At 42.6% G+C, this 23,207-nt stretch overlaps 1 protein-coding gene across 22 annotated transcripts in view; it reads left to right on the top strand.

The window, feature by feature from the left end:
* LPP (LIM domain containing preferred translocation partner in lipoma) overlaps positions 1-23,207 on the top strand; it is a 640,361-nt gene that overhangs the window by 51,660 nt on the left and 565,494 nt on the right. For 7 of the 22 annotated variants that reach the window (XM_011381654.2, XM_011381671.2, XM_011381647.2 and 4 more), the window contains one exon: positions 14,364-14,484. The exons of 4 other annotated variants lie outside the window; for them this stretch is intronic. The gene's annotated coding sequence lies outside the window, so the exon portion shown is untranslated. Of the gene's footprint in view, positions 1-3,157; positions 3,326-3,370; positions 3,645-7,659; positions 7,713-14,363; positions 14,485-15,493; positions 15,532-23,207 lie in introns of those variants that run through there. 11 more of the 22 variants (XM_011381743.2, XM_023525849.1, XM_011381736.2 and 8 more) reach the window with 8 other exon arrangements.

Genomic DNA, 23,207 nt, shown 5'->3' with positions numbered 1-23,207 from the left:
TGCCGCCTTCCCCATTTTCCAGAGGGCTTTCACTCTCATTATCTCATTTGATCCTCATAACTGCTCTGAGAGATAGGCAGAGGGGCTATTTTAGTTTTTAATTTTCAGGTGTAGAAAGCAAGGTTTAGAAAAGTTAAACAGTTGGCCAGAGGTCATACAGCTGGTAGGATTGCCCCTGGAATCTTGAGTAGTCTAACTCCGAAACCAGTATTCTTTTTACGACTTACTCATGCTGTGACCTTGGAAATATACTTAACCTCTCAGCCTCAGTTTGCCTATGACTGAATTGGCTTAAATATACTTAACCTCTCAGCCTCAGTTTGCCTATGAGACTACCTCCAGGGGTCATTGCCAGTAGGGATGAAAAAAGACTATCTGGGAAAGCATTTACTAAATAGTAAAGCATGCTTCTAATGTGAGGCATCGTTACTACATATACTTTGAATCCAAATAGTGCCATCAGAACTGTGATGGAAAAGGACACCCCCACTCCCCTGCCACTGCACGGCCATTTGTAATGACACCGAGGTCTAGAATGGTACTGGAGTTGTCAGGGATCATGAGCTCCCAGTCCTGTGATCAGCAGATTAGCCCTGTTGTCCTGCCTGCAGGCCGCGGAGGGCACTTGTGTTGACGAGGCCTTCTTTTCAGTAGAGTTCTCTTCATGCTTCTTTGAACAGCCTTTTATCCTGGAGACAGTGTTAGGTCTGGGAAGACTAGAGAGCAGGAATGGGGAGCTGGGTCTGGGATGTGCGTCCTTGAGCTTCACCCATGAAGGATGGGAATGTGGCATGGGCGATGGGGTAGAGGTAGTTGAAGAACTGATCTAGAAGACCTAACTTCTCCCATATCTCGATGACTTGGTTTTAACAGGGTACATCTTGTGAATCCACAAGGTCATCAGTACATATGCAGAACTGGTTGCTTAGCAGTAACACTTATTGGAAAACACAAAAAGGATGGATTTCAAGTTGGCAACAAATGCATTAGGAGCTAGCAATGCGATATGGTCAGGAAACAGCCAGAGTAACTGAGAGATGAGATCTTGGAGAGCTTTGTTTTATATCTATATTCACCTACAAAAATTCCAGACCAGTGAGAAAGACATAGGTTGTTTATATGGTTCTCAGAGGCAGAATGAGGAACTGAGGTTGAAGCCCAGGGAGCCAGATTTTGTTTCCATATAAGGGAGAACTTTCTGTTGGAAAGATGGAATTTGCAGCTGTAGGAGATAATGATCTCTACCTCACTGGAGACCTCAAGGATACCATGGGGGGATTCATTAATGGGGGCACTGGAGGTATGGGCTCAATGGCCTTTATGGTCTTTTCTCCTCTTGAGATCCCAGAGCCAATCGTTCTCAGTGGTCAAGAGGAAGAGAGGCGCACATACATTAAGGAATGAAGAGCCCCTTTGTGGGTGTGGAAACTGATCTGCAAATGCTATTTGCAAAGTGGAGAGTAGATATAGACTTTATCATTCTGGTTTTCATACCTATCCCTATAGCTCCCTCCTTGGTCCTTGGTTTTCAGAGTTCCCGGGTCTTCCCTGGACAGCTATTTTTTCATGGAATATCTTTCCCCTGCTGTAGTGTTCCTGTTGCAATATTAGAAGGAACTCTGAGTCCCTAACAGGATGATAATCTTTCCACAGAACAACCAGGTCTGATGGCTGGTCTAGTCTTCTCAATTATAAATGAGGGCCATCCTTTTGCCCTCTTCAGGCTTGCCTCTGGGACCTCTAGGGAGTACTGCATTGGCAAGAGTTCTGTACCGAGTTCTGGTTCTTGCAAGTGGTCCAAGGATCCTGTTTCTTTACTTCATTTGACAGTCACTTATATTTGTGTTCATTTATTAAATATGCAGTAAGTAAGAAATGTTTGCAAATTTTCAGGTACTTATGTCATGCTTGCAAAAACAAGTAATCAAAATAAATTTGTCATGACTATTTGTCTAGACCAAATAGAAGATACTTTTAGAGCTCATAGTTGGACAATTTTGGAATATCTACCCTATTTGTAGATGAGACAGTGTAAGCTCTAAGTAGAGAACCGATTTGTCCAAAATCTTAAGGAGTGGCTGATCTGGGTTTAGGGCATGGGTTTCCTTGCTCTCTGACCAGTGCTGTTTGTTGCTAGAAGATTCCCTAGGGATTAGAACAAGCAGCTTCATGGTGCAGGCCCAAAAGCCAGGAAGTGGGTGATGATTCTGAAAAAATGGCTCTTCTGACCTACGAAAGCCTTTACAGCCAACGGTAGAAGAAGATCATGCTGAGAAATAGAACCACCGAGAAGCCAAGATATAGATTCCCTTCTCTGAACAGACTCATCTTCCTCTACCACCATTTCACCCAGCGTCTCATCTCCTTTCTCCTCCTCTACTTCAGTTCTGGAGTCATTTTGGACCAGATTTATTCCTGATTGACTTCGCTAGTCCAATTCAGTTATTGAACACTACTCAGGAACTTTGGATTGGAATTAATCTTACAAATTAAATTGGGTAGTTCAGCCTTCTACACCCCGCCTTGCCCAAAGTTTTTCCAGGAAGTCTGGTTTTATTGTGGGTCTTCCTGTCTGGTGTCTGTCCTATAAAGAACTCATGCAAAACTCAGTTTCCAGGAGGACTCTCAGCTCAGGGGAGTCAGGGATTGGGGTTCCAGGGCCGGGGTTGTTATAGGATTCATCTGCCATTAATAGAACTGCGAACTTGATTCTTAGTGACGTCTTCAGGTGAATTTCCCCAAATACCTCCCCCTACTCCGAATGAATAGACCGACTTCATAAATGTGTTTGCATGATAGATGGCCCCATTCTCAAGGTGAACTTAACAGCCTTTTAAACCAATTACTTCCTTGTTTGGGCGGAGGAGGATTTTCCTGTAGCAGGACAGCTGTGGAACAGTTTAGACTCCACTTCTTTTGGGGTTAATCATTTACTCCGAGTAAGGAATTCTGTCTTAAGTGGGGCATGTTCTTCCAGTGCCAGAGGAGAGAAGGGTGATTTTTCAGACGTCCTCCAGCCTGCTTCTCCATTTATGGAAATGTTTACCCACCACACTGATCTATTGGAAGAGAACGAGGTGACTCAGGGTTTAGGAGAAGCAGGATTTGAATTCTTGTTTTCAGAAACAAAGTCGCTCCCCTTCCCCCTTCCTACCCTCACCCCTCCCCCTCCATTCCTTTGCCCCGTGTTCTGGAGGCTGAGGAGAGAATGTCTCAGTGCTGTTCCCCTCTGGCCTCGGGATCACCTCCTTGCAGTGAGACTCAGGGTGTGTGAGAGGGAGTGAGAGCCAGCGGAAGGCCAGCTGCCTGTGGGGCCTGACCTCACGTGAGTACATCATTGTTGCCAGAGCGCATGGCATTTCTGCTCCCAGACCCCGGGCTTACAGCACTGACAGCTGGCTCCCTTGCCTGGTGATGAGACTTGTTGCTGGGAGCGCTTTAATTTGGGGTGTGGACAGCTGCTTTCCCAGGAGAGTACTCCTGACAGTGGGATTTAGGGATGGGCTCTGCCTGAGGAAAAATTCTGTTTGTGTGTAAAAAAAATTAGATATTTCTTCTCACCTGAGGCCTACCTTGAGTTGAGTAGAAAGATAATTTGAGGGTGTCTCTGCCTGATTGCTAGGGCTAAAGCAGCAAGCCACAAGGTATGTTTGGGGATACTTCGGCAGGCATAGTTTTAGCTTGAAAAGCAGTTATGGTTGGACTTAAGAGTATGCAGGATGTTGGCTATATAGCATTTGCACTGTATCCACTGTCTAGAATTAATACCTGGTGTGTGGGACGTTGTGCAGATCTGATGGACTGTCAGTGTTGGAAGGAGTCTTAGAGATTATTCAGTTGATCTGTCTCATTTTACATGATAATGGGAAGTAGAGGCCCAGAGGGCGCAGCTAATTTGCCTTGCTGGTGCTTGACTAATTAGGTGGAATTAGAACACAGATCTTCTCATTCTTGGTTCATTACTTCTTCTACTAAAGCTGCCCCTTCAGGCAAAGGAAGAGAACAGACCCATTTTGCAGATGAGGAAATTGGAACTCAGAGATGCCTCTATTGCCCACATTTAGTGATCTAGTGGATGAGAAATTGAGAACTAGAACCTTGTTCTCCCAGTTCAGATCTCTTTCTCGTATGTTACATGGGCTTAGATGCCTGAATTTGTTGTTTTTTAAAATTTTACTTTTTTCCCCTTGTTTGTTTTCTGCTTACTTACCTTTCTTTGCTTTTGGTCATGTGAATGTTGTTTGAATGTGAGGGGCTACCTTTTGATCTGCTTTGCTGCCTGTATGTTTTTCTTTTCTGAAAGGGATGATAGCTTGTCCAAAAGGCAGAACTGAATAGTGGAGCTCTTTATTTCAGTTTCATTTGTGGCAGTGGAAATTATGCACAGGCCTTGAAAGAAATTGTGCAGGGCTTTCCATCTCAGCCTCTACCGCTATTCTTGAAGCTGTAAGAATTCTAGAGTATTATTCCTTCCCATTCAAAGGTGAACTCTGATTCTGAATAGATTTTAAACACACACACACACACACACACACACACACACACACACACACACTTCTTTAGCCTTCTTTGATATGGTGGCAGCATTTGATAGAGACCAAGAGGGCACCACCCCATTACAGTTCACCGATGCCATAATGAGTAACTTTTTGTGGTCAGTTCAGTTTCTGATCAACTTCGAGGCCCCTTTCTCCAATGCAGAAGAGATGATGGAGATGTTTTTTTTTGGGAAGCACTTTGATGCCAGTAGCATTAGGTGGCAGATTTTAATAGAGCAGAGAAGGTGCTCGGAGACCTACCTTTGTTCCGGTCAGTGTCCAAGGGAAGAAAAGCAGCTTTCTAAGATGCTTGGAAGCCCTGGTGAGGCAGAACTCCCAGGTACCTGCAAGCAACCTGACTCTTCTTCTATGGCCTGTGGCTGGATGGGGATTGGAGGCCCAGCTCACGAGGTGGGAGGAGGCTGCCTTGAAGCATGAAGGCTTGGCATGTTTTCCTGTTGTGGTGCTGATGGACAGGGACATGAAGGGGTTAGGGTTGGTAGTTATCAGTGTGAATGCTATTCCTGTTAATAAGGAGAACTGATGTGAATTGATTGCTTCCCTGTGCCAAGCATGGGGCAAAGCACTTGACATAAGTCAGAGTCACTTCAGCTACCTGTGAGTATATACAATTTTTTTTTTTAGATTTTATTTTTAATTTTCTTAAAATACACACAATATAGCATTTACTATTTTAACCATTTTAAATGTACAGCTCAGTAGTGTTAAGTACAGTCACATGTTGTGCAAACAATCTCCAGAACTCTTTTCACCTGCAAAACTGAAACTGGACCCATTTAAGTGTTAACTCCTCATTCTCTCTTCCCGCCCGCCCCTGACAACCACCATTCTACCTTCTCTCTCTATGAGAAGACTATAGGTAGCTCATATAAGTGGAATTATATAGTGTTGATCCTTTTCTGACTGGCTTCTTTCACTTAGCATGTCCTAAAGGTTCATCATGTTGTAGTATGTGTCAGAATTTCCCTTCTTTTTAAGGCTGAATAATATTCCCTTGTATATACATACCTTGTATGTATATACCACATTAAAAAAAAATCTATTTAGGTACTATTTTTTTCATCTTTTTTTTTAGAGGAAGATACTGAGGCTTCGAGGGTTTAAGTAAGTTGCCCAAAGTCACACCATCAGTAGTAGAGCTGGGATTTGGACGCCATAGTGTGACTTCAGAGCAGATATGATCAGAAGTAACAGAGACTGGATTTTAGCTGAGTATGAAAAACTGGAGGGAGTCTTAACTGGGTAGTGGTACCTCTTCACACATTGCTGTGACATTTCACTGACCAAGTGTTCCAAAGGACCAGGCACAGGTAGTTTTCTCTGTTTTGTATCGGCCTTTGAGAATCTCACAGCCAAATTGAAGCCCACTTCTAGCAAATGGTATGAGACGTATGGCTCTTATTTTTTTTAACTCTTTTCCTTCATCTTATTTTTCTACCTCCCTTCCCAATTTTTTCACTTTAAAAAAAGTCATGAACTATGTGCCTCTTTTGTCAGGTACTTTAGATCCTTTCTGGCAAAGTATATAAATCAACGACATGATATCAGGTATTTTTGTTATTATTATGTCTGTGGAACAGCTGGTCTGTGGAGCAGTGGAAGGAGACTGAAGATGAGTGTCTCTGACTTGGTTCTGTTGCTCACTCACTATTTAATTTGAGCGATGATGAATGCACCTTTCTGAGTCTTGGTTTTCCTACCTAGAAGATGGGGTTGTTGTTGATGACAGTGAACATTTTTGTCTGTGATAAGCCTCGTACTGGGCATTTTACATGATTTATTTCTCACTTCTCCCAGCACTCCCACAAAGCAGGTGCTGTTATCCCCATTTTACCTGAGGAAAGTAAGGTCTAGAGAAGTGGGAAAACTTGCCCAAACTCCTGTAGCTCCTGAATGCCAGCACTAGTGATTCATGCTGGGTTCTGAAGCTCAAGATGTTAGCAACAGGGCTGGGCTACTTGCCCTTCAGCAGTCTGAAAGGTTTCTTTCATCTGTGGCATATATTTGTCAAATTTTATTAAATCTTTATTGGATTCCCACTTATATGCTGTATACTGTTCTGGATGAAGATCCAGCACTGGGTTTAGCGTGAAGAAAAAGACACAGGAACAATGATCCCTTGGGATTTACATTCCAGTAGGGATGTGTGGAGGAGGCAGATAATAAATGAACATGTAAACAGTAGAGAATGATAAGTAACACTTCAGAGATTCACACAGAGTGCTCTGACTGAGTGAATGGAGGAAGGGCTCTGAGAGGTGATTGTTTAAGCTGAGATCAGGATGGCAAGGAGCCAGACATGTAAAAGTCAGGGGAAGAGAATTGCAGGCAGAGGGTGTGTGGTCAGTGAAAGGGCAGTGGAGTGGGAATGGCTGTGTGTTTGAGGAACTGAAGGAGTGCAGTATGCTAGCAGGTAGTGGGCTGCAAGGGGTAAAGCCTGAGAGGAGAGTGGGGAGTGGCTGGTAGCTGTTAGTAAGCTAGAGCAGGGGCTCGGACCTGAGTCTAGGTGTGAGGGGAAGCATCTGAGTTATGTTTTATCAGCTCCATTCTGCCCGCTGTGGGGGGAAATGGATTGTAAGGAGCGGTTGAGAGTAGAAGCAAGAAGGTTAGGAGGAGACTCTTGAATCATCGGTGTGAGAGGTGGCGGTTACTTTGATTAGGGTGGTAGAAGTTGGGCCAGAGAGAAGTGGGTGGGTTCATGATGTGTTTTGGAACGACTGTCTACATGATGTCAAGTGCAGTTCCTTCAGGAAACTATCAAGTGGAATAGGAATCTGGGAGACCCTGATGGAGGTGGGGGGTGCACAGACTTGCAGGTGATCCGGACTAAGGAGTCTGCGTGCTCCCCACTTTGGTTTCTAACCTTGAGATTCTGGCCAAGGAACGGAGGGCAGTGGCTTCCTGCCTCTGGCTTCCTGGCTCAGAGCTGCTGGAACGCCCCAAAATAAGCCCTGGAGAACATGCCGCTTCCTTTGCTCTCCCCTGGTATTTGTATAAAGCATTCTTTCCCACCAAGGATACGGAACATTCAGAGTGATGTTGACTTTATGGGCCGTATTTAACATGGTGTTTTCCCTTGATCTGTCTTCTGTTCCCACAGAGATTCCAGCCTCCAGTAAAGTCCCTGGTGAGGCGCCTTCAATCAACCACCCTGTAAGATGGGGCTGGAAGGTGTAGTGGAAGCCCGGAAGAGCTGGGGCTTCAAAGTTCCACCTTGGCTTGAGGACCCTGGTCCAAGAGGACCTCCCAACTGTCCTCTTTCATTTGCTTGCTCCTTGTAATTTCTTTTAATGGGCTGGGCTTTCCTGAAAATGCTCCATTTTTCAATGGAGAAACTGGTTTTAGAGAAGTTAGGCAATTTAGTCAGTATAAGCTGGTGAGAATCCAAGATTCCTAACAGACCCTTGTGCCCTGGCCACCAAGCCAAAATGACCTCGCAAGTGACCTCATGTCCCTAGGTGTCTCATGGCAATCTTGTACTACACTCATCCTAAGCCTGGAGATGCTCAGAGATCATAAACTAAATCGTTTGAAATTCACTCCTGAGGCTTCATCACTTACTCCTTTTCAAGTAGTTTGCAGTCTGTAGTCACCAGGTTTTTTTCTTTTAAGATTCTTTAATATCATCTCTTAAAAGCAATGTTTTGTTTTTGACTCATTCGGATTTCTTTTAAAACTTTTTTCATATTACCCATTCATTTAGTCAACAAACATTTATTGAGTTCTTACTGTATGCCAGGCATTGTGCTAGGTGCTGGAGATTGATTCAAAGATAATTTGGAGGCGTTTAGAAGGGGAGTGGATAATTACAGCACAGTGAGATAAGTGCTATAATAGAGGGATATATAAAGAGCTAGAAATAGCACTATGAATAACATCTTCAAACAAATTGCCTTCTTTTTTCCTTTTAGATTATTCCCTTATGTATATTGCCCAAAGTGGGATTACTGGGTCATTTAAAAGATGAAAACAATTTGGCACAAAAAGATGTAATGACTTGCCTGGGGAATACAGCTCAATTTTCAATAGGGGGAAAAATTGTTGACAGCTCCAGATTTAGATACTTCGCCAGGAGGACTGGGCAGTTTTTGCACTGTCTCTATCAACATGGTGGCTTTCAGGGGGAACACCTATTCTAAACATGTCAGCCTGCATGTAGAAACACATCTCCTTATATTTAATCTTACAAGTTAATTGTTAATTCTCACAAGAACCTAGCTATATAAGTATGATTGTTTCCATTTTAAAATGAGGAAACTGCCTTCGTTAAAAGGAAGCGACTTGCTCAGGATTCCATAGTTAGTTCATGGAGAATCCAAGAATTCGAATGTGGGTCTTTTGATTCTGTGACTCTTGTCTTGTTCTCTATGCTCTGCTCACCACCTTGGGGAACTTATGCTCCAACTAGGGCCTGGGATTCATTTAATGAGCTATAGGGACTCTTCTCAAGAAGGTCAAGATTTACAAAATAGGATTAGAAGCCCTAGCCCCCAAAGTCATTGCCAGGGTACAGTGTCCACCTGTACTTTGACCCGAAAGGACCTGATGGTCCACTATTCCTGCTTTTGGCCCAGGTCCTGAAAGGCTAATCCAATGCTTTAGCATTGGAGCCCAGAATCCAAAGTAAAGCTGAAACCATGCCACAGTTCTGCTTTGAAGCATTTATTATTTTCCTAGTATATGCATCTGTATATCCCTGACTGTAAGTTTATTTATTTTGTCACCTGTAACATTTTCCTAGTATTTTTGGCATTAAGTAAAACCTCCTGCCTCTGGGACCCAGGGTGCATTATAACCAGACAGCAGTACATGCTCACCGTGAACTTCCTCGATGCTCCTGCTTACTCATCCTTAAGTCGGCCACATTCCCTGCCATTCCCCACAAATGCCCCGCATTTTCTCACCTTCGTTCTGTTCCTTTAGCCTGAGGGAACCTCTCTCATCTTCATCTATAGACCTCCTGCTCCTCCTAATAAACTCGTGCACAGATGACACTTTCTGAATGAAGTAATCTCTGATCATCTGCTCCCTATTATCCACACTCTTCACTGTCCGCACTCCCGCACACTAAAGAGATGTCTCTGTTCTCTCTTCTGCTAACCTATACCACAGTGGGCTGTGAGGCAATAGAAAAAACTCCGGTGCTTATGAGTATGGGATCTTGGCTATGATGCTGCCTAGCTGTGTGAACTCAATTGAGCCCGAGTTTCCTCATCTGTCAAATGGATAAAAACACTCAAACCAAGTCATAGGATTGTTATGTTCATTTTTATTGTCATCTGTGCTTCTTCTAAGGCACTTGCCATCTCCTATTATGTTGATGTCTTATCTCTCCTTCTAGACTGGGAACTCCTTAAGGGCAGGAAGGGATTCACATCTTGCCTGTGTCTTTGGCATCTGAGACCTGCTACAAAGTCTCCATTAAGGCATGGGATTCCATACAACTTAAGTAGTGACATTAGTGCAGGCTCAATACTAGTTGAAAGCTCCAGTCACGCGATGCCAGGCCTGGCGGGAGCTCTGAGACGTGGAGCTTTGGGCACACATAGTATGTGCTGGATAGGCCTTTGGCTCCTGCTTCCTCAGTATCAGGAAAGAGGCTCGGGCCTGGGTTCAGCCTATGTTCTTCTGATCTACCAAGCTGGGTGGTGTCGGCGTTTCCCTGAAGCTAGAGTGGAAATATCGCTTGGAACATGATACTTAGTTTCTTTCCTGGGTCTTCCATGAGTGAGAGTTCCAGACGAGAGGAAAGGGTCCATGGAGGTGTGGGATTGGGACAACTCTGAGAGCCACCTACTCTTCTGACTTCTGTTTGGAGGGGGTCAGAGGACACTCTTCTTTAGACACTCCCACCCTTGCTATGCTTGGATGCTGACTATGGAAGCGGATTCGGTTCTTTAGAAGGAATTTTAACTTTCGCTTGAGTCATTTCCCAGAATGCAGTACCCATGAGTCTGGAGATCCAAGTATTTTCGCCTGGCACACAAGGTCCTCCATGTTCTAGCCGCAACATTCCTTTCCAGCCTCATGTCCCACCGCATCCTTCCACGTCCTCTGCCACTGGCCTCACCAGATTAGTCACTTTCCCCAAGAACACCCTGAACTCATCCTCCTCAAGGCCTTAGCACATCGTGTTCCCTGGGCTTATTTCTTCCCCTTCATGCATGGAAATCCTCTTGGGTGTTCAGGCTCAGTTTAGAAGTCATCTGAATAGCTCTTCCAGACCCTCAAAATGACATTGCATGTACTTGTGCTTTGCATACCTTTCATTCTGTTTTGTGTATTCAGGCATGTCCCCAGTGAGGCCTGTGAACTCTTTGAGGGCTCAAGTCATGTCTAACTTAGTACCTACAACTGCTAGGTCCATATACTGTGCCTCGCTAAGGACAGGAAGTTCTAGTAAATGTCTGTTTTGTGCACCTCTGAAGTCAGGGCACATGATGTTCTGTCAGCTAACAGATGCGCCGGAGGGTGCTCAGAAGCTCATACTAGGGTTGCCCACGATTTGTTTGATCATGAGCCCAGCCATTTGAATTGCTTTTGAATTAGCCTGATATCAGCTCATTGCTAACCCTTCTCAGGCCTGCTTCCCACATACCCAGCAGATGTCTGCTTAATGCCAGGGCTCTGAGCTTTTTATTTCACTTGAGAATATAACAGCAAGGTGGAATTCAGAAAGGGTCTGGATAGACTAAAAAGTGTTTTTCTATAGATATTTTTTAATTTGAAAGTTCGGCCTTTTTTTTTTTTTTTTTTAACCCCAAATCTCCTTGAAATGTGAAAATAGAAAAGTTTTTTAAAAGGTGTATTTCTGCTTCTAGCAGAATAGCTGTCCATAGTATAATTGTAGGTGAAAGTAATAAAACCTGTGTCATAGAGCTTGATTTTGAAGACAGGGGTTCAAGTCCTGGCTTTACCATTTCCTAGCCCCGAAATCTTGCCTAACTTCCTTGACCCTTAGTTTCCTCAATGGACAATTGGTTGATGGAAAGTTTAGATGAGAATTTGGATGTTAAATTGAGAATTTTACTGCTGCATGCTTCATCAATTTAGTTTGAAGGCCATTTTTAAATAGCAGTTCCAAAGAGTGTACTTTTGAAGGAAAATGCTTGGATCTTTAAGTTTTCATGCACATGTTTTGTTTTGTTTTAATATCTTGAATGACAAAATAAATGAATTTATAGTCAGGGGACATACAGCATCTAACAAACGTAGGGAACATGCATGGCTTGTGAGATTCCGTTATAGTCCAGATAAATTAGAACGACAGAATCCTAGGCTTTGAGAAATGATAGAAACCTTGGCAGTCAAGGGGGTGAACATTAATTAATACATACTATTTGCCGGCTCTGTGCTGTGCATGCTTGATGTGGAATGCCAAGGCATGATTACACACCCCCTGACAGGTAAGTGATATTAGCCCCATTTTACAGACAGGGAAGCTTGAGCTCAGAGAGGGTACATAATTTACACAAGTCTAGTATCAAAGCCTTAAACTTCATCCTGTACTCATGATGTTCTTCAGAAATCCTTTCAATTTACAGGTGTTACAACACCTGCCTTTACTTTGTTGCTCGTTTATCCTCTCGCTCCAGGGGCAGCCACTAATCCTGGGCCGGATCAAGCAGTGGAAATCAGCAGTCTTGATGTGTCATAACTTGATTAATGAATCTAGATGAGTGTCTTGACTTCCTTGCCAAGAATCTGCTCATTTTAAGCTCCTTCTCATTCATCAGCCTTTACTTCTTTTTCTCCCGCTTGAGGAGATACTTGCCTTTGCCCATCTCCGCTTTTGAGGTCAGGAGTGTATTTAAAGAGGACTCCGTGTTTATTTTTTAAATTATGAGTAGAAAATTCATTGAGTATTTCTCATCATCTTTTCCAACCGTGTGGTGGTGGGAAAAGGAGGCATAGGACTGGGAGTTAGGAGCCAAGGTTCTCATCCCGAATCCCTCACTGACCAATGAGAGGACTTTAGGTCAGCCCCTCCATTCCCTGTTGCGGCATCAGTGTCTTTACCTGTAAAGAGTGACGGCACTACGAGGTGACTTCTAAGATTTCAAACTTCTGCTTGTTTTATGGTGTCAAAACCATCAATTTCTGCTGAGCTGCGTCATCTTGCAGCTGTTTCTCTGATACTTTTCAATCTTTAGATTTAATCTATTCAACAATGTAAAATTTTTTAAAGGAAAGCTTTTATAGACACTTCTGAAATATAAGGGTGGTGGGGGGAATAAATGGATGTTAAAAAATAGAAAACAACCAATTAAATAGTATATAGCATGTAATTCTCCTTGGAAACTTACCACAAAATTGAGGAGCACTTTAACAACTGGTAATTTAAATTGCATTTGAACTCTGCTAATGGTTTGTTTGCATGGGAACTTCAATCATTTCACAGTGGTTCTTTAGCAAAGCTGCTTGTTCTCTTTATGGAAAAGAAGAAAAAAAAATATTAAAAGAAAAGTTGACTATGGAAAAGGGAGGCCACTTTATTTGTGCATGGAGGGAAGTTGGCAAGTGTGTGAGAGATTGCCTTAGGGCCACGATGGAGAACTGTGTCTTTTAGCCAAGTTTAGAAGTCAGAGAAGTCAGGCATCCCTGTCCACAGGTTCATTGTTCGTCTCCTAATACTCCATTTCTCAGCCAGTTTGAAATTGTGTCTTTCTCTCGATTCAGTGGAATGGCTTTGAGAATTCTAATGCCGTTGAAGACCACTAGCTCTCTGGAAGCTTATTTCTTTGCTGGGCTCATCTCGATTATGCTCCATTTTTCTAAGTTAATTTCTTCTGCTGTCGGGCTGTTCTGTGAAAGCTTTGAAGCAGGTGTTCGGATGTCTGAGTATGAAAGTTCTGGTTTTGCTCCAAAGCCGATTGTGTGACTGAGGGCAAGTCCCTCTGCCCAGCAAGTTTTGCTGTGCTCCTCTGTCAAAGTAACTGGGTCCAGGAGAACAAGCCCTGGACTGGAGCCCTGGACTGTCTGCCACTTGTGGTGGGCTCTTCCCGGAACGGCCACCTCCCTACTCTGGCCCCAGCTTCTCCTCCCATCAATAGGAAGAGCTGAGATGGGTCAGCTTTGATCTTCCATGGCTATTTGAAGACTGAATGAGAAAATAATACATGAAACAATTGTTTGATTGATTCAGTAATGCTTAAAATGACAATTGAAATGGGATAGTAGTTTTTCTGGTATGTGGATTTCTCCTGCATATGAAAGACACATTTTATAATAACCCTCTGCTTTGGCATCTGTGTATGTTAAAATGTATATTGCATCATCCTTAGCCAAATAGTAATAGCTTTTAATGAAATGAAACCTGTAATGAGGACTTACTGGGAAGTGTTGAGATTTTCCAGCTCTGCTGCTGCTCATTGGCTCTTACTTTTCAGAGAGTTTGCTAAGTCCTACAGTTAGAAATTTGACTCCAAACTCATACTCCTTGTCTCTTTATTTGTTGTAGTTCAGGTTTTGCTTTTTTTTTTTTTCTTTCTTGAATACAATGTGAATATCTAACTAATTTATCTATTTCTTTCATCTCCGATATTACCATGAAGCTGTTTTCCCAGGAGAGCTGAGGATGAACACTGGGGTACTGGCATCCTGTTTCCCCATCGTTCTGAGACAGATTAGTGAAATAAAAGTGCCAGGAGTTGATTGGAGGCCATCCTGGGAATGATGCCGGGATCGAAACTCACAAATCTAGTGGCTTACCTCTATACCTCAGCGAGTTCATAAGCCTGGGAAGTTCTGAAGCTGGTAAGATCCTAGAGATCATAAGCAACCTCTTTCTCCCGTTTCCTACAGGTGGGATAGCAGGCTCAGAAACAGAACCGAAGACAGAATCCGGTCACCTGGTTCTCAATCTAGGGCTTTTTTCATTGTTCTATTGGGCAGTCACTGGAGGGAAGATATTTTTCCTCAATTGGTGAGTCCTACGCAGTAAAGAATTTTCCCTTTTATAATCAATGTGAATGTTTTAATGACTTTTAAAAATCAGCGATTTCCATTTAAAGCATGGGCACTAATAATTAGGGTGTACTAAAAACTAGAGAAGGATCGAAATGTTCTTTCTTTTATTTTTGAGTTGATTTCATTGGCAGTGGATGAAATATAATAATGCTAATAAAACGTGTGGCAAAGAAAAGGCAGGATTCAGCTCTTGGAAGGTAGCACGAAGAGAAATTGGAAGAAAATGTGGATTAATGATGATTTCCGAATGCCAATAATTATATTGCTTCTTTCTCCTTTGGCATGGAGGGAATTTTTTTTTTTGAAATTGAAAGACCAAAATGAAAATGTCAATGAACCGTGTTTCGGGCATTTACAGGAAAGAAGGTATTATTATTGGGTGGCACTTGTTTACTCCTGGGCCAGGTGCTTCTGTGATCTCCTTTTACTTTCATGACACCCCTTTGAGGTAGAAGAGATTAACTTTGTTTAGGCAAAGGGTGTGAACTTTTGTCTTAAAGAGCCTCCTAGAGCTTCATTGGGATCTGAATTTGAATCTTGTTTGCACACTAGTATAGGGGGATGGTGACCAGGCAAGGTAAACTTTTCCTTGTTTTTTGGAATTCCTCTGTTTAGAGGTTAGAATAGAACGACATGTTCTAGAAAAGAAGTGTGCTAAAAATAATTAGTGGTGTGGGCCACCCGCGGTTATGGGAGACTTGAGGAAAATAGCTGGGGAATTCTGAGAAAGGCTTCTATTTAGAATTCTAGATCTGTGGTCTCCATCCTGAGGGTCAGTCCATACATGGCCCGAGCACTGTATTTATACTGAATAAATAATATGCCTTCCCCTGTTTATGAGGTAGTTTTCCAAAACAGAGCAGGTGCTGCTGTGATTGATAAAACCTAATTTCATTTAAAAGTGTGGCTGAGTTTGTAGTTACATTTTGTCACCCTTTCTTTTCTTAATCCATGTATCTTAACAGAACAACTGACTTTCTGAGCACATACGGATCTGCGTAAGGTAAAAGGCTGGAAACCACTGCTTTGACTCTTAAACATTTTAGCTTCTTAAAATTTCAAACATGGTCTTGAATGCCTTGCCCCAAGCATATACTTTAAGCATCAAATATGAATTTCTGTTACCCGCTCTACCTCCTGAGTTTCTTTTCAGTGTTTGAAATTAAATCGTAATGAATATGAAGCTTCGTACTTGAATTAAAAAAAAATCTAATGTGTAATGAGAGAATGGGAGAGAGTACCTTCACAGGAGTGAGCTGTAAGAGATGCAGAAATTTTTGTTTTTCAGAAGCTAATTGTGAGCTAACAGTGGCTTTTGTCTTCCAAAACACTGATACAGCCTTAAGCTGCATTAAATAGAACAACGTGGGTGGGTGGGTGGGGGTCCTTCTGGAAATCAGAAAGTCCAGAAGTAAGGTGGGCTTCAGCCCTACTTTGAACAGGCCTCAGCTGTGTCTCCTTGCTCTGCTCTCTACTGTGTGTGTTGGCTTCATCTAACACATCAGTATATTTCATCTCATGGCATGAAGTGGCTGCTTGCTGGAACCTGGGCTATAGGCTGCCTCTTTGCCATTTGGGAAAAGAAAGCCCTATTTTCGATATCTCTATAGATGTGGGTAATTGTATACTCCTGCACCAGTCACTGAGGCCACAAGGAGGACGCTGTTCTAATAGATATGTGTGAATCAGGTTCTCTGAATTTTGAAACACTCCCGCTTAAACTTTATGACAGCCTCTCAGTGGAGAAGCGGTGGTCCCTCCAAAGAATATCTGGATGCCATTAGGAAGTGGGGAGAGGACTAAAGCTATATGGATGACCGTGAATCTTTTAACCTTCCTGTCAAAGCTCCCCTAGAGTGTCAGATTTTAGTCTTTGCCTCATCCTTTGAAGTGGATTTAAGCCAACTGGATTTTCCACATGAGGATACTGAGAGGACTGGGAATGGTGTCCTATCAGGAACTGTTATAGGAATGAAGCCCCGGAGAGGGCGAGACGCAGGGCACACGTGATTATGGCCCTTTAGAATATAAAACCTGTCAGAAGAGGGACAGCATCTCTTGTTCATGAGTGTTTCCCTAGAGTATAGTGAGATCTCTGGCACGTGGTAGGTGCAAGTACATTTTCATGAATATAAAGAAAAATCCAAAGTGAGTGTACTATTTCCTGAGGATGTTCCATTAGGCCCTGGACAATTCTCTGTTGGAGCTTTTGAGGAATTCTAGCACAGATGAGGCTGAACTGCATGGTTTTATGAGAATGAAACAAATGACTGGACAGAAAGAGGCTTTTGGGACCAGTATGGCTTAAGAAGTTTGTGAGTTCATAAAAAAAGCAGCAACTATGGCAGGATAGGGTTTCAGAAGGTCTGTCAATTATTAGATGAGCAACTTTAGAAAAATAAGCTCTTTTTGCTTTCATTTCCCTGATCCGAGAATTAGGAATAATAATCATTGCCCTGCCTACCTCTCATGTTTGTTTAGAGCAAATGAGCTGATAGATTCCAACCTGATTTACAAAATATAAAGTGTGGTGCATACATGATAGATTATTATAGTTGTTTCATTCTTTAGTTAAGACTCATCTTGACTATACAGAAAAATAAGATGATTTAATGTGCAGTCCCCAGCACCATGCCTGGTGCACAATCTATGCTCAGCGTATGTATGTCTTTCCTCCTAACCCTGAAACCCCACCAACCCCGGGATTAGATGAGCACTAATTTGCTCTCAGTCTTGGAAAGGAATAAGATCTGAAATCTTAATGGTGGTGGTTGAAGTTGACATGAAATAGCATATTATTATTACTTTTTACGTAGATTTTTTTTGCTCTAAGCAGTAGGAAGTGGAGGGATGTAGATGAGAGACTCAGTATCAGTGCTTGAGAACTCCCCTAGAAGCTACAGTCTAGGCTAGCCATTTGGCTCTTGCTTTGCTTGATTAGATAATCACACCTTCTGTTCCAGGCATGACTAGCCCAGTGGGAGTCAGGAAGGAAATTATTTCTCTCTGTTGATACTAGTGTATAGGGCTTTTGGTATTAATATTTCCTCTTTGGTCCTCAGAAGGATCAGGTATTAGTCTCTGCCGGAAGCAAAACATTGGTCAGTTCCTCTTCTCTTTCAGAGGTGAATATCTTGGCTTCCTACAATTCCTTGGTCAGGCGGTTTCTGGGCATGGGTGACCATCTGCTTAGTCAGCTTTCATTGCTTCTATGTTAGTGCTTCGAAAATTGCAAAAGGACTTGCTGGATCTGAGCAGGGACTCATCCAGCCTCCTGAAGCTCTGTGGCTCTTCTGTAACCCAGGGATGTCTTGTAGGAGGTATTTGCTGTCCATGAAAGTAAAAGGAAGAGCTCTCTCTGCCCTCCACCCCTTCTCTTGCTTCCTATCTCCTAATTACACAGTCTTCTATTTCCTGACCTGAGTACAGTAGAGGTCCCTCTACCTTGGAGAGGGCTCTAGGAGGTCATAAATGCTCAGGTTTCCCTTTAGTGGGTTACTGTGTAGTAGGGGGGGCGGTCTGATGTGAATGGATGGAGAACCTCATGAATCCTTTGTAGATTGATGCTAAGTGTCTGCCTCCAGTTCACAGGGAGTGTGCTTATTCTCTGCCTTGATCCCAGTGTTTGTCTGGAAGTCAGTGAACTTTGGGATCTTTAGGACACCACAGTGAATTTGGCACAGTCCATGACCTTGAGAAACTTATAGTCCAGTTGAAGAGAATGACATACACATGAGAATGAAATGTACCTTAGAAAGGTATTGTTTACAACACACATTCTTTAAGCACCAGATATATATGCTTGGGAAATCAAGGTAAGTAATTTGCAGCGTCAAATCTCATGGGGCTTAGATGAAAGGTTGGGAGAGTGGAAAGAATTGAGAACATTGGGGAAGTTTTCCAGGAGGAGGGGATCTGATCTCGGAACTTCTCAGTGAGCCATGAAGCCTTATGACGTAAGTCCAGGGTGCACCTGTGGCCATAGTTTGGCTCACTAGGTCTGGACAGTTTCTAAGGGTGGATGTAGTTGATAGGAGAATATGACTGGGCACGTAAGGAATCTCTCACCTTGCATGTGTGGTTCAGTACTTGGTTCATTTCCCATCAATGTACTATAGCTGGAAGTGTCATGCTGACTTTGAGCTACACGGACATTTTCATGGTCATCTCTACATGGCCAGAGCATGCCTGGGTATTTGTCACCAAAGTAGAGAGCATCTCTGAATTCTGGAGGACAGGAGTTCTTTTGAGAGTTTCCAATAGTGAATCTCTTAGAGTCTACTCCCCAGACCTCATGAAAAGCAGTGGAGTTGATGGGGGCCATTAAAGTAATCGAGGACTGGGCCTCTCACACTTGGATGCTATCTTCATTATCTATCGCTGCATAACAAATTACATATTTAGCACCTTAAAATAAAGAACATTTACTATTTCACAATTTCTGTGAGTCAGGAATTGAGAGCAGCTTGGATGGATACCTCAAGGTCTCTCGAAGTTGCAGCCTGAGTGTCTGCTGAACCTGCAGTTTATTTTGAAGGCTCAGTTGAGGGGAGGCGGGATGCATACCAAGCTCATTCACATGATCGTGGTGATTGTGGCAGGATTCAGTTACTCATGGGTTGTTACACTTAGGGCCTTAGTTTTTTGCTGACTGTTGGCTGGAGGCCAACCTTAGTTTCTCGCCATGTGGGCCTCTCCATAGGGCAGCTCATAACATGGCAGCTGGCTTTTCTCAGAGCCAGTAAGCAAGAGAGAGTCCCCCAGATGCAAGCCATGGCCTTTTGTAACCTAATCCTGGAAGTGACACAAATTGTTCCTCATGCTTCAGTCTATTTGCTAGAAGTCACTAAGTCCAGCCCATTCTCAAGGAGAGGGATTGCACGTGGGCATGGCAACTGGAAGGTGGACTTATAGGGGGCCAACTTAGGGACTACCTAGGTTACATGGCATGTGGTAAGGTGGCAGGATGAGTTACACGGAGCCACTGAATAAACTCAGTACACCTCTGTGAATCAATTTTATTTGAAAGGTTTTGAGAGGGGAAACTCTATTTAAAATCTTAATATAAGCATTGATATATAATAGCATAGAGTACAACATTGGTATGGTTTTTCAGAGGAAAAACACAAGTTTTCAATTAACGCTATGCTCCCATATCTCTACATTTTTACCCTCCTTAGCAGTTAGAGCTGCTTTGGTGGAAATATTTGAATGTTCTTGCTTGAACTCTTTACTGTACAGGTGAGACACCAAGACCCAGAGAGAGGACAGACTTTTGGGGCCACGGAGCCATGGGTAGACATGGGAGGAGCCATGTAAGGCTCCTTTGACTCTGGCCCAGTGCTTCCCTTCTATCTCTCCATACAGCCTCTGCTTCATAATCAGTCCATACAACTGTTAAGCATATTTTCTCTGCTTTATGCAACCTCTTTTGTCTCAGAAACAGATTGGGGAAAAGAGGTTAAAATTTGGAGTCTTGAGCCTTCATGTTGTCGCTTTAGTTAAATTTCAGGGTCTGCATCTCCTGTTGGGTCTTGCTGTGTCTTGAAAAGTTGTATAAATCAATATTATTTGGCTCAGACAATGTATCTTTGCAGTTATGAATAACATTTGTATTAAGAACAGTGAGCCAATACACAACATTACCGTGAGACTGACAGGATCAGATATAAAACCTCAGCCAATACCTTCTGTCTGGCAGAAAGTTCTTTTCTAGAACATTTGTCTCTTCCCCCCACCAAAGCAGTCTTTTTATAAAACCAAGCTTGGCAGTACATTTTATAGAAGATGACAGGTTCCCTTAGAGTCCGCCTTAACATTCCGAAGAAATCAATGGAAATGGGGGACTTAAAATTATGGTCAAGCTCATTAGTAGCTCTATTGCCAAAAGAAGGAAAGTCAGCTTCGGTTATTGAGACTTACTGGCCAGAAGGCTAATACTGTTCTCCATTCCATGGCCCCTTTCACCTCTCAATGTTTTTATACTTCTAGTGCTTTCAAAGTGTTTATGTACAAAGACAACAACTATATTAATAAAATATTCAATTTGAAAATAAAATGTTTATCAATTCTTTGACTTTTATTGAAAGTCCATTGTAGAAAATAGTTTTAATTGGGTGAAGACAACAAGATAAAGCAAAATTTTGGGTAGGAAGATGATCATGAGTTAACTGCCTAATCTTAAAAGTCACTTAGTCATTTCTTAAACTGGTTTCCATACCTGAAAAAAATGGGACAAACCTACCTCACACTTATTTTTCGTGCTCACGAAGCAGCATAACATATATAAAGTGTCTACTGAGTATGGTTCTTAGTATGCAGTGGATACCCATTAAATGTTGTTTCCAGTCTCCTTCATAGTCTACATGTGGTAGAAACTCTCTTCAGTTCTTCCCTTTATCAGCCATTATCTCAGAGCCCCCACTTTGTACTGTCCCCTCGGCCTGGAGCAGACTGGCAGCATTTGCATATGTCACCATCAGATTTCATGTTTTTTTGAATAACTGAAAGCCTTAACATTTACAGTTTTGCTCTATGGCTCCCAAGACATGAATACAAACATCATAATATACCCTTGTTTTCTGATATTTGGAAATACAGTAGTTCTGGGAACAAAATGATCATACTCTGCATTTCATGAGGAAGGCCTCTTGGGCATTGTTACTTGAAAAGTTAAATGTTGATTTTCAAGGCAAGATTGTCTGTCCAGAGGATGAGCTCTGCTCGACTGCCATTAGCCACCTCTCTTTTGTAAATGGAAGCTTCTCTGGGACTGGTCCAGTGCTGACCCTCTTTGGTTCCTCTTTGGACTTCTTTGGGATGACATCACCTCACCCTGCTTCAATGACGACTGGCTCGAATTATATCAGTTATTAAAAATGATCTAATATTTTCCTTTTAAATCTAGGGCCCTGGCTCGTTCTATGATTAAGCTAGTGATTTATTTATAATATGGTATGAGATGGCTGTAGCCACTCTATGATGTAATCTAAGGATGACATGAAAACAAAATAGGCTTTTACATAATGAAAGTGTTCCTGTAATGCAGTTTATAGCAAGGTTCTTTTTCCATTGAAATGGAGGTATATTCTTTCATTTCCTTCCACTCTCTTGAAATCTTCTTTTCCCATTTTTGAGTCTTAAGGCCTCTAAGTCAATTAAAAAGATCAGCTTTTAAAACACCACAAAGATACTGGTTTACTCTTCTAATTTTGTCCTATCTTCTTTGGTGCCACTCCCCTGCCCCCCTCCATGGCCTCTGTTATGGCTCCTGCTCTGCTCAACAGCCCCAGAATCCTCTCAGTATACAACAGTCCTCACCATTCCTTGGCCTATACTGTTCCTTCTACTAGAAATGCTTTCCCGATCCTGAATTTTCTTCTGCTAAAGATAGAAACAGCACATTGATTCAACAAAGATAGCAAATTTCTTTAGGCCAGCTCAAATGCACCTCTTCCTCCAAGCCTTCTCTGAAGTTCTGCCCCTACTTTATCTGTATTTCTTATAGAACTTAATACAATTGCAAGCTCCTCATCCCCACTCCGAGGAATAGTCAGAGAACATCAGGATTGGAAGAGGAGAAGTGGCCCAGGAGAATGGGGGAGGGCCCTTTGTTGCTTGGTTCTGCTCCTAACACTGTGACATGAGGAGGTTGTGGGCCATCTTTGAGCTTAACTTTTCTTCATCTGAAAAATAAGTAGTTTGGATTTCATTTCATGTGGCCATATAGTATATTGGTAGCAGCTCCCTGAGATGCTGTGTTGAGAAGGATTCTTAAGCTGTATCCTGACTGAGTAAGAAAGAGTCCGTCGTTGAGCCATATCTGTAATGGCTGTGGATGGGGAAGGGAAGGTGGAGGCATGTAAGGGGTCTCTTGGCTTTTTTCGGATTAGTTATTTAGAGATCTCTCTTTTTGTTTTTCTTTTTGGGATGCTTTGTTTTGCTGACTTTAAGTGTCTCGCCCAAGGTCAAGTAGTGGCTAGAATCCTATTATCGGGTATAGAGATAAAAACTACATATCCTAATCTTGCATTTATGCTTGCAAGCTGGCTTTGGGAGTTGAGAAGCTGGGATAAAGAGGATGACAGGGGCCATGGTTTATTGGAGGCAGAAGGTTCTCCAAATTCTGAATGATTTTGAGGTGGAGTGAATCAGGAGATGCCTTTCACCTCTTTCTCTTCTTTATTTCCAAAGAGTTATAATATTTACATTGTTCTAATTTCTGTCAAAGATGGCATTTTAAGGTCAAGGTCACAAAGTTAGTTGACCGTCAGGGTCTTATTGGGTCAGGGCTCACAGCATTAACCCATGAATTCTTTGGATCCTCTGTGTCCCTATCCCAACCCCAGACAGCACGCTCTCAGAAGTTAAATTGCTTGAGTACTAGGTCAGCTGGAAAAAAAAAAAAAAAAGTCTTGGAGCAGTAACAGTGAGAGAGAGAGAGAGAGAGAGAGAGAGAGAGAGGAGAGAAAGGAAGAGGGCAGTTTAGGATGGCCGATGGCACTGGAACCCAGAGCCTTTGACTAATGAAAAAAGAAACGAGAAGTGGTTAGAATGGAGGAGAGAGAAAGGGGATGGAGGAGGAGAGAGTGGACTGGGACTGCAGTGGAAGAGGGCACGAACTTGGTCTTTGCAGGTTTTTAGGAAGAGGCTGATACCGACGGATCTTTTGTAGAGAGA

Source organism: Pteropus vampyrus, unplaced genomic scaffold (assembly GCF_000151845.1).
Source record: "Pteropus vampyrus isolate Shadow unplaced genomic scaffold, Pvam_2.0 Scaffold14, whole genome shotgun sequence".
NCBI classification, from domain to species: Eukaryota; Metazoa; Chordata; class Mammalia; order Chiroptera; family Pteropodidae; genus Pteropus; species Pteropus vampyrus.
This window is presented reverse-complemented; position numbering and strand designations above follow the sequence as displayed.